This window comes from Marmota flaviventris, chromosome 14 (genome assembly GCF_047511675.1).
Source record: "Marmota flaviventris isolate mMarFla1 chromosome 14, mMarFla1.hap1, whole genome shotgun sequence".
Taxonomy (NCBI): Eukaryota; Metazoa; Chordata; class Mammalia; order Rodentia; family Sciuridae; genus Marmota; species Marmota flaviventris.
Genome location: NC_092511.1, coordinates 83,763,369 through 83,776,194, shown reverse-complemented (window position 1 = coordinate 83,776,194; position 12,826 = coordinate 83,763,369). Strand labels below are relative to the sequence as shown.

Below are 12,826 nucleotides of genomic sequence, written 5' to 3'. Positions count from 1 at the left end.
GTAATGCTTAATTCAAGAAACTGTAACCCACAGGCCACTACTTTAGGATATTCTCATATGTAATACCCTTTATGAAAATGGAGTTTCATGTATAAATATTTAAAAGAGAAACTTAAGAATTATATATGTTAACTCTTCCTACTCTTAAGAACATGATAGGTTTTTGGTTTGGGTGCTGGGAATTGAACCCAGGGGTGCTTAACCACTTAGCAACATCCCCAGCCCTTTTTTACATTTTTAGTAGACACAGGGTCTCACTGAGTTGCTTACGGCCTTACTAACTTGCTGAGGCTGGCTTTGAACTCACCATCCTCTTGCCTCAGCTTCCCGAGTCGCTGGGATTACTTACAAGGGCATGATAGTTTTTGATTAACTTATTGAGACTGCACAATTATAAATTTTAACCAAGAAAGTGTTTCTGAGCAACAGTCACATGAGGTCACAGACAATCAAATTGGTTATTCATACATGTTCACAGAGAAGAGGGCTCTGTGCTAGGCATTGGGACTTTACAAACAACGACAATATAGGCCTTGCTGTCTTAAATAACAGTGCAGAGGAGGGAACAGATGGCTTCAAATGAGTCATTTTCTTAAAGAGTGTTGTTCACAGTGCTCCGACTCACACGTTTTGTTGAGGTCCACGAATGCCACTGTGAAGCAGCTCAGTCAGGCCTGCAGATGCCATTTGGGGTCTGTAAGAAACCTCAGCACTGAGAGTCGCTGGCCTTCCCTGAAGGAAGCTGGAAGGCCCCAGCCCTTGGCTCTCACAGTTAACAGGCCAGGACTTGGGGTTTGGAAACCAAAACTCACCACACCAGTGACCATCTGAGAAGTTACAGGAACACAGGCTTCTGCTCTACCCACGTGGTTACTGATGGCTGGTTGCAACAAACACAGTTGCTTCTTACATAAAAATGTTCAGCTCTCCAACTCTCTGTCCTTCCACACTGGAGATTAGATGGTCTCTAATGATCTGTCTTCAAGTTTGCTGATTTTTTTCTTCTGCTGCTTTACATATGTTGTTGAATCCCCTGAGTAACTGAGTTTTTCATCTCAGTTACTGTACTTTTTCAACTTTGGACATTCCATCTGGTTATTTTAATAACTTCTATTTCTTTATTGCTATCCTTTATTAAAAACTAAAATGTTTTTCCAGGCACAGTGGCGCATGCCTATAATTCCAGTGGCTCAGAAGGCTGAAGCAGGAGGAACATGAGTTCAAAGCCAGCAAGTTAGCGAGGACCTAAGCAACTCAGCGAGACCCTGTCTCTAAATAAAATATAAAAAAGGGCTGGGGATGCGGCTCAGTGGTTGAGCACCCTTGTGTTCAATCTCCCATTTAAAAAAAAGTTAAAAGTTTTAAGACATATTTTCTTTAGATCTCTCTATAAATAGATGTGTTTTCATAATAAATTATTTGTCTGCTAAATCCAATAGCTGCAGAGACAATATCTGTCAACTTGTTGTTGTTGTTTGTTTTGATGCACAGTGAATAACTTTCTTGTTTACTTACATTTCTCATGTATCTTTGGTGAAACTAGATATTTCTGATCACATATTACAGACATTCTGGATTCTAATGCTTCTTTCCCCAGAAGAGGTTGTCATTGCTGTTTGTTTAATGACAACCCTTCATTATTCTGTGGATTGCATTTTTTCTGCGGTGTATGACTCCAGACGGCTCTGCTCTATTGCCTTTTAAAAATTACAGATGGTTTTGCTTTTAAGCCTGACCATCAACAAGGCAGCTTTGGCTTAGCACAACTCAGTACTACAGATGCGACTGGTTGGACAGTGTGCTTAAACATTTCAGACAGTGACAGTTCCAGATTTTGCCTAATCTGTTTGTGGAATTGAAGAATATTTTCCAAGGTTAGAAAATTTACAAATTAGCTTCATCTTCACTAAGTTTCTTGTTTATCCACTAAATGTGAAAAGCTTAATCATTTCATTCAAATCAAAAGAGATTGTCAGTTGGTGGGGGGTAGGCGGGGTTGCCTGAACATATAAAGAACTCTTACAATTTAATAAAAGGACAAACAATATTTTTTTTTGGTACTGAGGATTGGTGCTTTACTACTGAGCTACATCCCCAACCCTTTTTTTAAATATTTATTTTTTAGCTTTAGGTGGACACAATATCTTTATTCTGTTTTTATGTGGTGCTGAGAATCGAACCCAGTGCCTCACACATGCCAGGCGAGCGTGCTACCACTTCGGCCACATCCCCAGCCCACCCAACTCTTTTTATTTTTTAATTTTGGGGCACGGTCTTGCTAAGTTGCCCAGGCTGACCTCAAAGTTGTACTTCTCCTGCCTCAGCCTCCCAAGTTGCTAGGATTACAGTCATGTGCCATAATCCCTGGCGTCATGACCCAACTTAAAACTGAGCAAATGACTTGACTATACATTTCTCCTAGGAGGGTATATAAATGTCCAATAAGCAAATGAAAAATGTCAGGCAAAAGAAGTGCTGGCCAGAATATGGGGAAATTGAAACCTCTGTGCACTGGCGTTATGAACTGAGTGTGTCTCCCCAAGGTCATATGTTGAAGCCCTGTCTCCCAGTTGTATTTACTGGAAGGGGCCCTTCAAGGAAGTAAGTAAGGGTAATGAGGTCATAGACTGGGGCTCTAATCTGATTAGTGTCTTTATAAGAGGACACAGCAGACAGCTCACCTTTGCTCTCCTCCTCGAGTGCATAGAGCGGTCATGTGAGCACATGGTGAGAAAGTGGCTGTCTGCCACCCCAGTGCAGAGCCCTCACCAGACACCAACCTTGCTGGCACCCTGATCCAGGACTTCCATCTCTCAGAACTGTGAGAAAACAAAATTCTGTGATTTAAACCACCAGTCGAAAATATTTTGTGATGGCAGCTATAGCTAATGGGATTGCTGATGGGATTGTAAAACCCTGCAGGTTTGTAACAAGGTTTGGCAGTGGGGCTGGGGATGTGACTCAAGCGGTAGTGCGCTCGCCTGGCATGCGTGCGGCCCGGCTTCGATCCTCAGAACCACATACAAACAAAGATGTTGTGTCTGCCGAAAACTAAAAAATAAATATTAAAAAAAAAAAAAAAGGTTTGGCAGTTTCTCAAAAAGTTAAACCAAGCTACCAAAGGACTTGGCAATTCTACTTCTATATGTGTCTTCTATATGTGTGGCCAAAAGAATCAAAACTGTGCCCAAAACAGAAACTTGTACACATATGTTCCTAGCAGCACTATTCATAATAGCTGAAAGGTAGAAAGAAGTTATCATTTGTTTGAATTTAAAAAACAACAGAAACTGTGATATATACACATACAGTGGAATATTATTCAACCTTAAAAAGGAAGGAAATTCTGACACATGCTACAACATGGAAGAGCCTCCAAGACATCATGCTAAAGGCCAAAAGCCAGTCACAGGACTAATACCATAGGGTTCCACTTATTTGAGGTCCCTAGAGTGATCAGATTCATAGACAGGGAGCAGAACAGTGTTTGCCAGGGGGCTGGGGCTGGGGCTCAGCAGTAGAGCACTCGCCTAGCATGTGTGAGGCCTGGGTTCAAGCCTCAGGGTCTTGTGTCCAACTACAACTAAAAAATATTAAAAAAAAAAAAAAAAAAAGAATGGTGGTGGCCAGGGAGCGGGGGTAGGGGAGGGTAGGGGAAATGCGGAACTAGTGTTTCTAGTGTTTGGTGGGTGCCAAGTTTCAATCGGGAAAGATGAACAAGTCCTGGAGAGAACAGTGGTGACAGTTGTCACACCGTGTGAATATACTTAATGCCATACAACCGTGCCCTTAAAAATGGCCAAAATGGTAGATTTTATATTGGGTGTATTTCACCACATAAAAAAGGATGAGTTTTATGGTATTTGAATTATATCTTCATCTGTTATAAAAATGGTTTAATTACAACGTACTAATAGCACAAAGGGAAAACTTAAGATTATCTCAGTAGATCCAGAAAAAATGGGAAAAATCAAACATTCCTGACAAAACTCTCACAAAAGTAGACATTTGTTTGACAGTGATTTCCTTGAATGCCGGGAGAGGAAGCAAACAAACAAAACTGAAAATAAACAAGGAAAGAAGAAAAGTTAAAAATGCAAAACCAAAATCCAACAGCCTCCCCCAGTCTTGGTGGGGGTTTGATGCTGGGCCACTCTCTGAGCCAAGGAGCAGACTGAAGCCTAAGAATCAGTCTTTACTAGGAGCTCATTTTCCCTGAGCATGTGCATGGCTTTCCAAGTTCCTCCTACGCTGCTGCTTCTGGGAGTCCTATTTCCCAAAGAACCAGGTCCTTCTCATCTAGGGCTTAGACAGTGTCAGTGTGCTCAGTCCCAGGTGTGTGGATCTGCAGTCACCTTGCAGTTTTTTGCCTGAGTTCTGAGTTAGAAAAAAAAAAAAAAGAGAGAAAAGCACCTATATGAGTCCCTCAGTCACTCCAGCCAAACTATAACCCACATGCACAATTAAGGTCCGGTGCACACCTGCTGGTCTGTGGGAAGGAACAGAGCACCCAGCTTCTGCCATTGAAAGACAAGGCTGCAGCTGCCCCCGGACAGAGGCTGCGTGATGCCTGAACATCATTTCAGAGCCACAACCCTGCTGAGGATGTCTTTTCCCTGGCTGAGCAGTTACTTGGTTTCTGTGAATTTTTGACACTTTCTGGAGTACCTGTCTCAGACAGTCCTGCTTGTATATTCAGTGTTCTGGGGGGGGGTAGTGGAGGGGGAGCAAGACTGCTGACATCATGGCTCTGCTTTGAATGCTAGTTCTGCTGGGTATAGAATTGGAGGCTGAAAGACGTCCTTGTCAGTGCTTTAAAGCTACTCGCCCCCTCCTGCCAGCCACAGTCTTCTCCTTTACATTACTTCAGAGAGGAAATTGATGTCATTCTTAAGGTTTTTTATTTTCTTTGTACTTAACACATTTCCCCCCTTCTGATTGCTAAAAAATTCTTTTTGCTGATTTATGCAATGTGCTTAAGATATACCTTTCTATTGTTTTATTTTTGCTTACTTTGGCTTCAGCTGATCTTGGATCTCTGTTTTTATACTTTCAATAAGTCTGGGAACCTTTCAACTATTCTTCAGGTATTTTTTCTATCCCTCCACTTTTTGTGGATCAACTAAACGTGTTTTAGACTACCTAAATACTTCACGATAGTGTGTTCATTTAAAAAAAATTTTTTTTCCTCCAAAATGTTGGTTAGTTTCTCCTCCTCCTTCTCCCCCACATCCCCACTTTTTTTTTTTTTTTGTCCTGGGGTTGAGCCCAGGGGCACTTTACCACTGAGCTACAGCCTTAGTCCTTTTTATTTTTTTATTTTGAGACAAGTTCTCTCTAGGCTGCTGAGACAGGCCTGGAATTTGCAATCCTCCTGCCTCATCTTTCCGAGTTGCTGGGATGACAGGTGTGAAACTCCATGTCCAGCTTCGGTTCTACTCTGTCTTCAAGTTCACTGATGATTTCTTTGGCCATAGCCAACCTACCATTCACCCCATTCCTTGTTTATCTCCTCATTGCCTTTTCATCTTTAGAAAATTGGATTTCACTTTTTTTCTATTTCCCATGTCTCTGCTTACCTTTTGAATGTATGGAAAACAGTTATGATAGCTTTCAACGCCCTTTTCAGTTCATTCTAACACGTGTCACTTGTGGTCAGTTTCAATTGATTCATTTTTCTCCTTTGGGTGTCCCATAATATTATCATTCACTGTGTACCTCATAATCTTTGATTGTATGTCAAACATTGTGATTTTACCTTGTTGGGCATAACCAATTTTTGCATCCCTATGAATACCCATGAGCTTTGTTCCAGGATGTAGTTACTTGGAAACTGTTTCTTTTGGATTTTCCTTTAAAGATTTGTTAGTAGAAACTCAAGCCCAACTTACACCAAAACCAATTATTTCCCACTGTTGATGCCAAGACCTTTTGTGTATCCCAGCCAAGCCCTGAGAATCAGGAAGTTTTCTAGGCTAGCTAGTGAGAATAGGCACTTTCCTCAGCCCCTGGTGGCATGTTTCTTCTTGTTCTTTTTCTTGACTTTTCCCCCAGTCTTGTATATATTTGGCTGTCTGTGAATTCAACCAACCATAGATGAAAAACAGTCAGAGAAAAAAATGCATCTATACTGAACAGGTACAGAATATTTTTCTTGTCATTAGCCCCTAAAAATGCAGTACAGCAAATATTTACCTAGCATGCACATCTGGAGACTTAAAAGCATACAGGAGGATGTGTGTCATATCTGCCAACAGCAGGCCAGCTTATCCAAGGCCCTGGGACATACAGGGATTTGGTCTCCAATGAGGCTTGGAACCAATCCCCATGAGTACCGAGGGACAGGGATGACTGCAGCTTCTTCACATGCAATAGCTGGAAATGGGACCTTCTGCAGATCTCAGGATCTCTTCCTGCAGGCATGCTCCTCCCTGTGGCTCATCTCTCGCTCCCTCACACCCAACTCTCAGCTCTGTCTTCTCAGAATCTTCAAGGCTCTGGATTCTTCTTCTTGATGCTGTGGTCTGAAAATTTTCTAAATCTAGTAAACCAGGGCACTCATAGGACTCAAGAAGAATTCTCCCCTCTCTCATGGATAGCTGTCTACCCAAATAAACTATTTCCTCTAGAATCCTTATTTCAGGGGCTGCTTCTGATGAAGGAAATTGATAAAAAAGAAGGATTCAGAAAAATAACCAAATTGTTTCTAGAACATTCCTAATATCCACACTGGGTCACTTCACTCTTTCTACCTTGTGCCATGAACTCTTTCCTGTGTGTCCCCCTGCCACAGTCATGGCAGAACTGTTCGACGGATCCTGTTACCTAGGCTGCGCTTTGGACGTAGCACATACCAAATGCTACTTCATTTGTTTAATGAGTGATGTTAGTTCTAATCTTCCTCAGAAATTAAGTTATAGAATAGACACAAATCTAAATGACAAAGAAATAGCTCTAAATAGGTAAAATCCCTGTTGATTCTATTACCAGCAATTTATGCAATCATGCAATCCCTAGCACCAGAAAGGTGCACAAGATTTTCCAAGTAAATTACTTAATTTATGTATTTATTTATGGTACCGGGGATTGAACTTAACCACTGAACCACATTCCCAGCCATTTTTATTTTTTTATTTACAGACAGGGTCTCACTGAGCTGCTTAGGGCTTCGCTGAGTTGCTGAGGCTGGCTTTGAACTCACGATCCTCCTGCCTCAGCCTTCCAAGATGCTGAGATTACAGGCGTGTGCTACTGCGACTAGCTCAAATAATGTTTAATGGTTTAAAGTGGACATATTCACTGTAGTGTGAGATATTGATAGTGGACGAAGGAGGTGGGCAGGGGACAAGGAGGATATGAAAACTCTGTACATTGCCCTAAATTTTGTTTTGAACTTAAAAAGTACTTGAGAAATATAATTTATTAATTTTTAAAAATAAATAAATAAATGAAAGATACATATAGCAACACTAATTGAAGTTAGTAGTTGATAACCAGATTTAAAGGGGGAAAACTACAACTTTATACGAAATCACATCAATCTCTTAGTGCCACCTCCTGGTGAGAATTGGTCACTGTTCTAGAAACAATTTTGGTGCTCTTGATTTTGATGGTTGTTCTATGTGAGGATATCTTAAATAAAAATTTGACACAATAGGAAAATATTTATACATGTCATTGCAAGCTGCGTGTGAGGAGCAGTCTCTGGTTTTATACATATATGTCTTAAGCCCAAACTAAAATCAGAAATTATTGATTTAGAGGAAAAAAGTTAAATGAAGTATTTAGAAATGGTATATAATAATCCTTCAAAATTTCTCCTGAATTCAAATTAAGGCGAAATGGTAAAAATAAAAATCAAATATATAGAGTTCATCCATCGTCCTCGGTTGGTGAGCCTTCTGGGTCGTGCGGTGTGGCAGAGGCTGCAGAAACCGGAGCCTGGATGCTAGGCGAGTTTCTGGAAACCTTCAGGGACACTTCAAATCTACAGAGTAGAAACTATCCTGCCTCAGATCCACACGGCTAGATGGGAAGACACACAAACAAAATGAAAAAAACAAGGGAATAAAGTGCTCCAAACAAACCAAGCTGCTCCCATAAGAGAATCCATCGAAGAAATGTCAGAGAAGGAGTTCAGGATGTATTTAGTAAAACTGTTCTACAACTTAAAGAATTATATAAGAGAGCAGGCACAGAAGTTAAGCAGTAAAATAAGAGATTCACTTCAGGAGATGAAAGATCACTTCTGTAAAGATAAATTAGAGGTCCTGAAAAGAAATAAAGAAGAAATCCTTGAAGTGAAGGAATCACTAAATCAACTTAAAAGTTCAATGGAAAGTATCACCAACAGACAAGACCATTTGGAAGATGGAACCTCAGGCAATGAAGACAAAATATATAATAATGAAAATAAAGTTGACCCCACAGAGAAGATGATAAATTGCGTGACATTCCCTCACCCAGACACCATGCCTGAACAGCAACTGCTAAAGCCAACCAAGTGGAGCTACTGTGACTACTTCTGGGCTGATAAGAAGGATCCCCAAGGCAATGGCACGGTGGCTGGGTTCGAACTGCTGCTCCAAAAGCAACTGAAAGGCAAACAAATGCAGAAAGAAACGTCTGCATTCGTCCGAGAGAGGATAAAGATTGAAGATGAATATGCAAAGAACTTGGCTAAGCTCTCTCAGAACTCCTTGGCTGCACAGGAGGAAGGCTCCTTGGGAGAAGCCTGGGCCCAGGTGAAGAAGAGTCTGGCAGATGAAGCAGAGGTTCATCTCAAGTTCTCCGCCAAGCTTCACAGCGAGGTAGAGAAGCCCCTAATGAACTTTCGTGAGAACTTCAAGAAAGACATGAAAAAGTGTGACCACCATATCGCTGACCTCCGCAAGCAGCTCGCCAGCCGCTACGCGTCGGTGGAGAAGGCCCGGAAAGCCCTCACAGAGCGGCAGAGAGACATGGAGATGAAGACCCAGCAGCTGGAGATTAAGCTGAGCAACAAGACAGAGGAGGACATCAAGAGGGCTCGGAGAAAGTCCACACAGGCTGGTGATGACCTCATGCGCTGTGTGGACCTCTACAACCAGGCCCAGTCCAAGTGGTTTGAAGAGATGGTGACCACCACTTTGGAGTTGGAGCGGCTGGAGGTGGAGAGGGTGGAGATGATCCGGCAACATCTGTGTCAGTACACACAGCTGCGGCATGAGACAGACATGTTCAACCAAAGCACAGTCGAGCCTGTGGACCAACTGCTTCGAAAAGTGGACCTGGCCAAAGACAGAGAGCTGTGGGTCAGAGAGCACAAAACGGGCAACATTTGCCCAGTGGACATGGAGATCTAGACACGCCTGTGCAGCCCTGGGGGTCCTGCCCAGGAGAGGGGCTGGGGGGTCCCATGGAGAGAGGGTGGTGGCTCACGCTGGGTGAAGCTGCCCTCCCACCCACTCTCCTGTCCACTGAGGAGAGAGGAGAGAGCTGGCAATTCCAGAAGGGTGATCTGGATGGCTCAGCTGGGGAATCCCAAATATTCCCAGGCCAAGAAGACAGACCTGCAACCCTGCCCTTGTCTCCAAGACTGAAGCCCCCCCAAACCCCTTGCCGTGCTTGTTGCTCTGAGAACAAACTGAGGCTGGAACTTTGTAGTCCCTGCTGAGTTCCATAGGGGTGGCCATCACACACTTGTGTCTTTGGATGCCCCAAAGCCCATCCTCCAGCTGGTCCCTTTTTCTCGGGGGCTTTGGAAGAACAGGGAAGGGCTGTCTCTGCCTCCAAGCCAATGTCAGGATCAGAATCATGGATAGAAGGCGCTGTCAGCTCAGCCTGCACCTAGAATCCTTTACGGCCCTCTCTCTATTTTTCTCATTGCATTCTGGGAGTCCAAATCTGGCTTTTCTTGGCCACTTTTCATCCCTGTGGGTCTTGGGAAGGCCTGTCTTCTGTCTTCCCTGACCAACCCTGCCCAGAGAGGTCAGGATGGAACTACCTCATTCGGCAAATTAGCCCCAAGTCGGAGCATTGATTCACGGTTCCTATCAGACCAGGCATCATCTCTGAAGTCTCTGGAAATCCTGATCCCTCCATTCCTCAGCTGCTTTCTCAAGGCCGTCCCCACCCCCACCCTGCCACCCCTGCCCAGTCTCACTAGAGGGAGCTTTCCAAAGTTCTCTGCCAGGGAGACCACCTCCAGCTGTGTGCATGTCCAAAAGCTTTGAGGGATGGAGATGAGCCAGAAACCACATGGGGTCTGTCTCCTATGGTGTCCTGTCCAACACTGGGCTACCCTGACCCCCGCTCTCTCAGGCTGCCCACCAAGGGCTTAATAGAGCTAGGTCAATCCCACATGAGAGACAGGTTAGGGCAAGTCTTTGTCAGACTCCATCTGCTTATGCAAGATAGGGTTTGGACTGCTGTCCCTTGTATGAGCATTGCAGACTCTCTCTTTGCTATCCAGGCGTGTCCTGCCACCTGGGCCTCCAGCTCCTCTGAACTTTCCAGAGCCCTGCACCGAGCCCTCACTTGGTGCCAGCACCTCTTTTCCCTCTGTCCATCTTCCCTGGAGAAGCCTGAGCCAAGTGTGACTCTGGAAGCTTTTCAGCACTACCCCTGGGTTCAGCCCACCACTTTCTTTCTCTACTACAGCAAACACCATCTACCCAATCTTAGCCTAGAGAATCAGCCTGAGGAGGCTGGGAGGAAAAAATTGACACAGTGAGCAAGGAACAGCTTCTAGCCAGAAACCCCTGCTCTGAGAGCCCATCTTTCCCATTGATGGCTTTTGGCTTGACCCTTCCGTCTCCCATGGCGGCAGAATTCTACGAGCACAATTCAGGGATCTTTCCCTCCATTTTACATTGCTAATAATGGATGTTAATCTTGAATTCTTCAGCATCTCTTCCATTGAATTAGAATGGCTTTCTCATAGTTTATTTTAGAAAGATGTTCAATATACTAAAGCAAACCAGAAAAAAAATCAAATATATAGCTTTGATGAATTCTATCACTTTTCTCCCTGAGTTTTCAACTCTTAATTTTTGTTGCTTATTCACGACCCCTATCATGTTCTTAATTTCTTTCAATGCCTTTTCTTTCAGTTCTTTGGTGGGCATGGTTTTTAGACATGCTTTCATTTTTCTGAAGGAATGTATTCTGTTCCATATTCTCTTTTTAAAAAAATATTGTTTGGGGGGGGCTGGGGTAGTGGAGTAGTGGTAGAGCACTCACCTAGCATGTGTGAGGTCCTGAGTTTGATCCTCAGCACCACATAAAAATAAATAAAGGCATAAGAAAAAAAATATTTTTTTAGTTGTTCCTAGACCTTTCTTTTTTTTTTTTTAATTTATGTATATGTATTGCTGAGAATCGAACAAGTGACTCACACAAGCTGGGCAAGTGCGCTATCACTGAGCCCAGCCCATATTCTCTTTTTTATAGAGATTTTATATATCTTTACTATTGCTTATCTCATGTGAAGCTAGTTTTACTGAACTTGGATGAACGGCCGAGCTGAACACACTCTCTAGCCTCACCCTGCAGTGGTTTAACAGCTTTGAGCCTGCTCAGGTCTCTGGGCTCTGCTCAGGTCTGTTGGCCCCGCTCAGCTCCTGTGCTTGCTGGGTGTGCTCCTTTGCCTTCTCTTCTATTGGCCCTGTCCTGCTGAACTTTAATTCCTCTTCTGATGAACTCTCGGCTGCTGGACTTTGCTTTAGATGGAAACTTCATTTGTCAGGTGAAGAATTTCCAAGGCCCAGGACAATTGGCCCTTTTCTTATGCCCCTCTGTCCTCCCTCCCTGGGTCCCGCTGACTTCCCTCTCCAGGCTCAGGCTGCCGTTTTTTGGATTTCCAGAATATGGGCTGGCAGGCGGGATTCTTCTGTGTTCAGGTCCATCTGATTATTTGTTTCCCCTGATTCTTCCTTTCTAAATGCTGATAGCACCCAATTAGATTTGAGATTTCTTGGGTATATGTTGTCCTGACTGTGAGGAACATACTGTCTATGTTTTTTTTTTTTAATATTTATTTTTTAGTTTTTGGTGGACACAACATCTTTGTTTGTATGTGGTGCTGAGGATCGAACCCGGGCCGCATGCATGCCAGGCGAGCGCGCTACCGCTTGAGCCACATCCCCAGCCCTGTCTATGGGTTTTTGGTTGCACTATCCTGGTGGAGGTTTAAGGGAGAATTCAGGTAGATTAAACACTACACAGTCTGTGTGATAATTTCACACATGTATATAATGTGCATTAGTCAAACCAGTCTAATGAGCATTTCCACCTTCGTAAATATTTTCAGTTATTTGTGTTGGGAACCTTTAAATTCTTCTCTTCTAGTTTTTCATATCCCATTATCCAATCTCCCTTTCTGCCCACTCTTCCCTATGCTTCCCAGCCTCTGGTAACCACTATTATTCTATTTTTATGAGATCAATTTTTTTAGCTTCCATATATGAGTGACAAGACAAGATATTGATCTTTCTATGCCAGATTTATTTTCCTTAATGTCCATCAGTTCCATCCATGTTGCTGCAAACAAAGGATTTCATCCTTAAATTACTGGACTATTCTTACCCAGCCATCCCATTGCCCATCTTAGCACAGGTTTCATATGACAACCAAAATGATTTTTCTGGTCATCTCATCCCTTTTTATCAAAAATCATCATTGCCTTCCCAATATTCTTAGACTAAAGCTCCACCTTTGTGACTTTGTGCAGGGATCCCTGTATGCTACGGTACTTTTAAAGATGCCCAGTCTTGCCCCTCCCATCTAACACCAACTCCAGCCTCCTGGAAGGTCTTTCCATTCCTCCCGCCCTTGGTACAGGCCG

General features: G+C 43.2%; 1 pseudogene; it reads left to right on the top strand.

Moving 5' to 3' along the window:
• The first annotated feature begins 8,435 nt into the window (after nucleotides 1-8,435).
• On the top strand, nucleotides 8,436-9,344 carry LOC114105558 (growth arrest-specific protein 7 pseudogene; annotated as a pseudogene).
• Nucleotides 9,345-12,826: the final 3,482 nt, after the last annotated feature.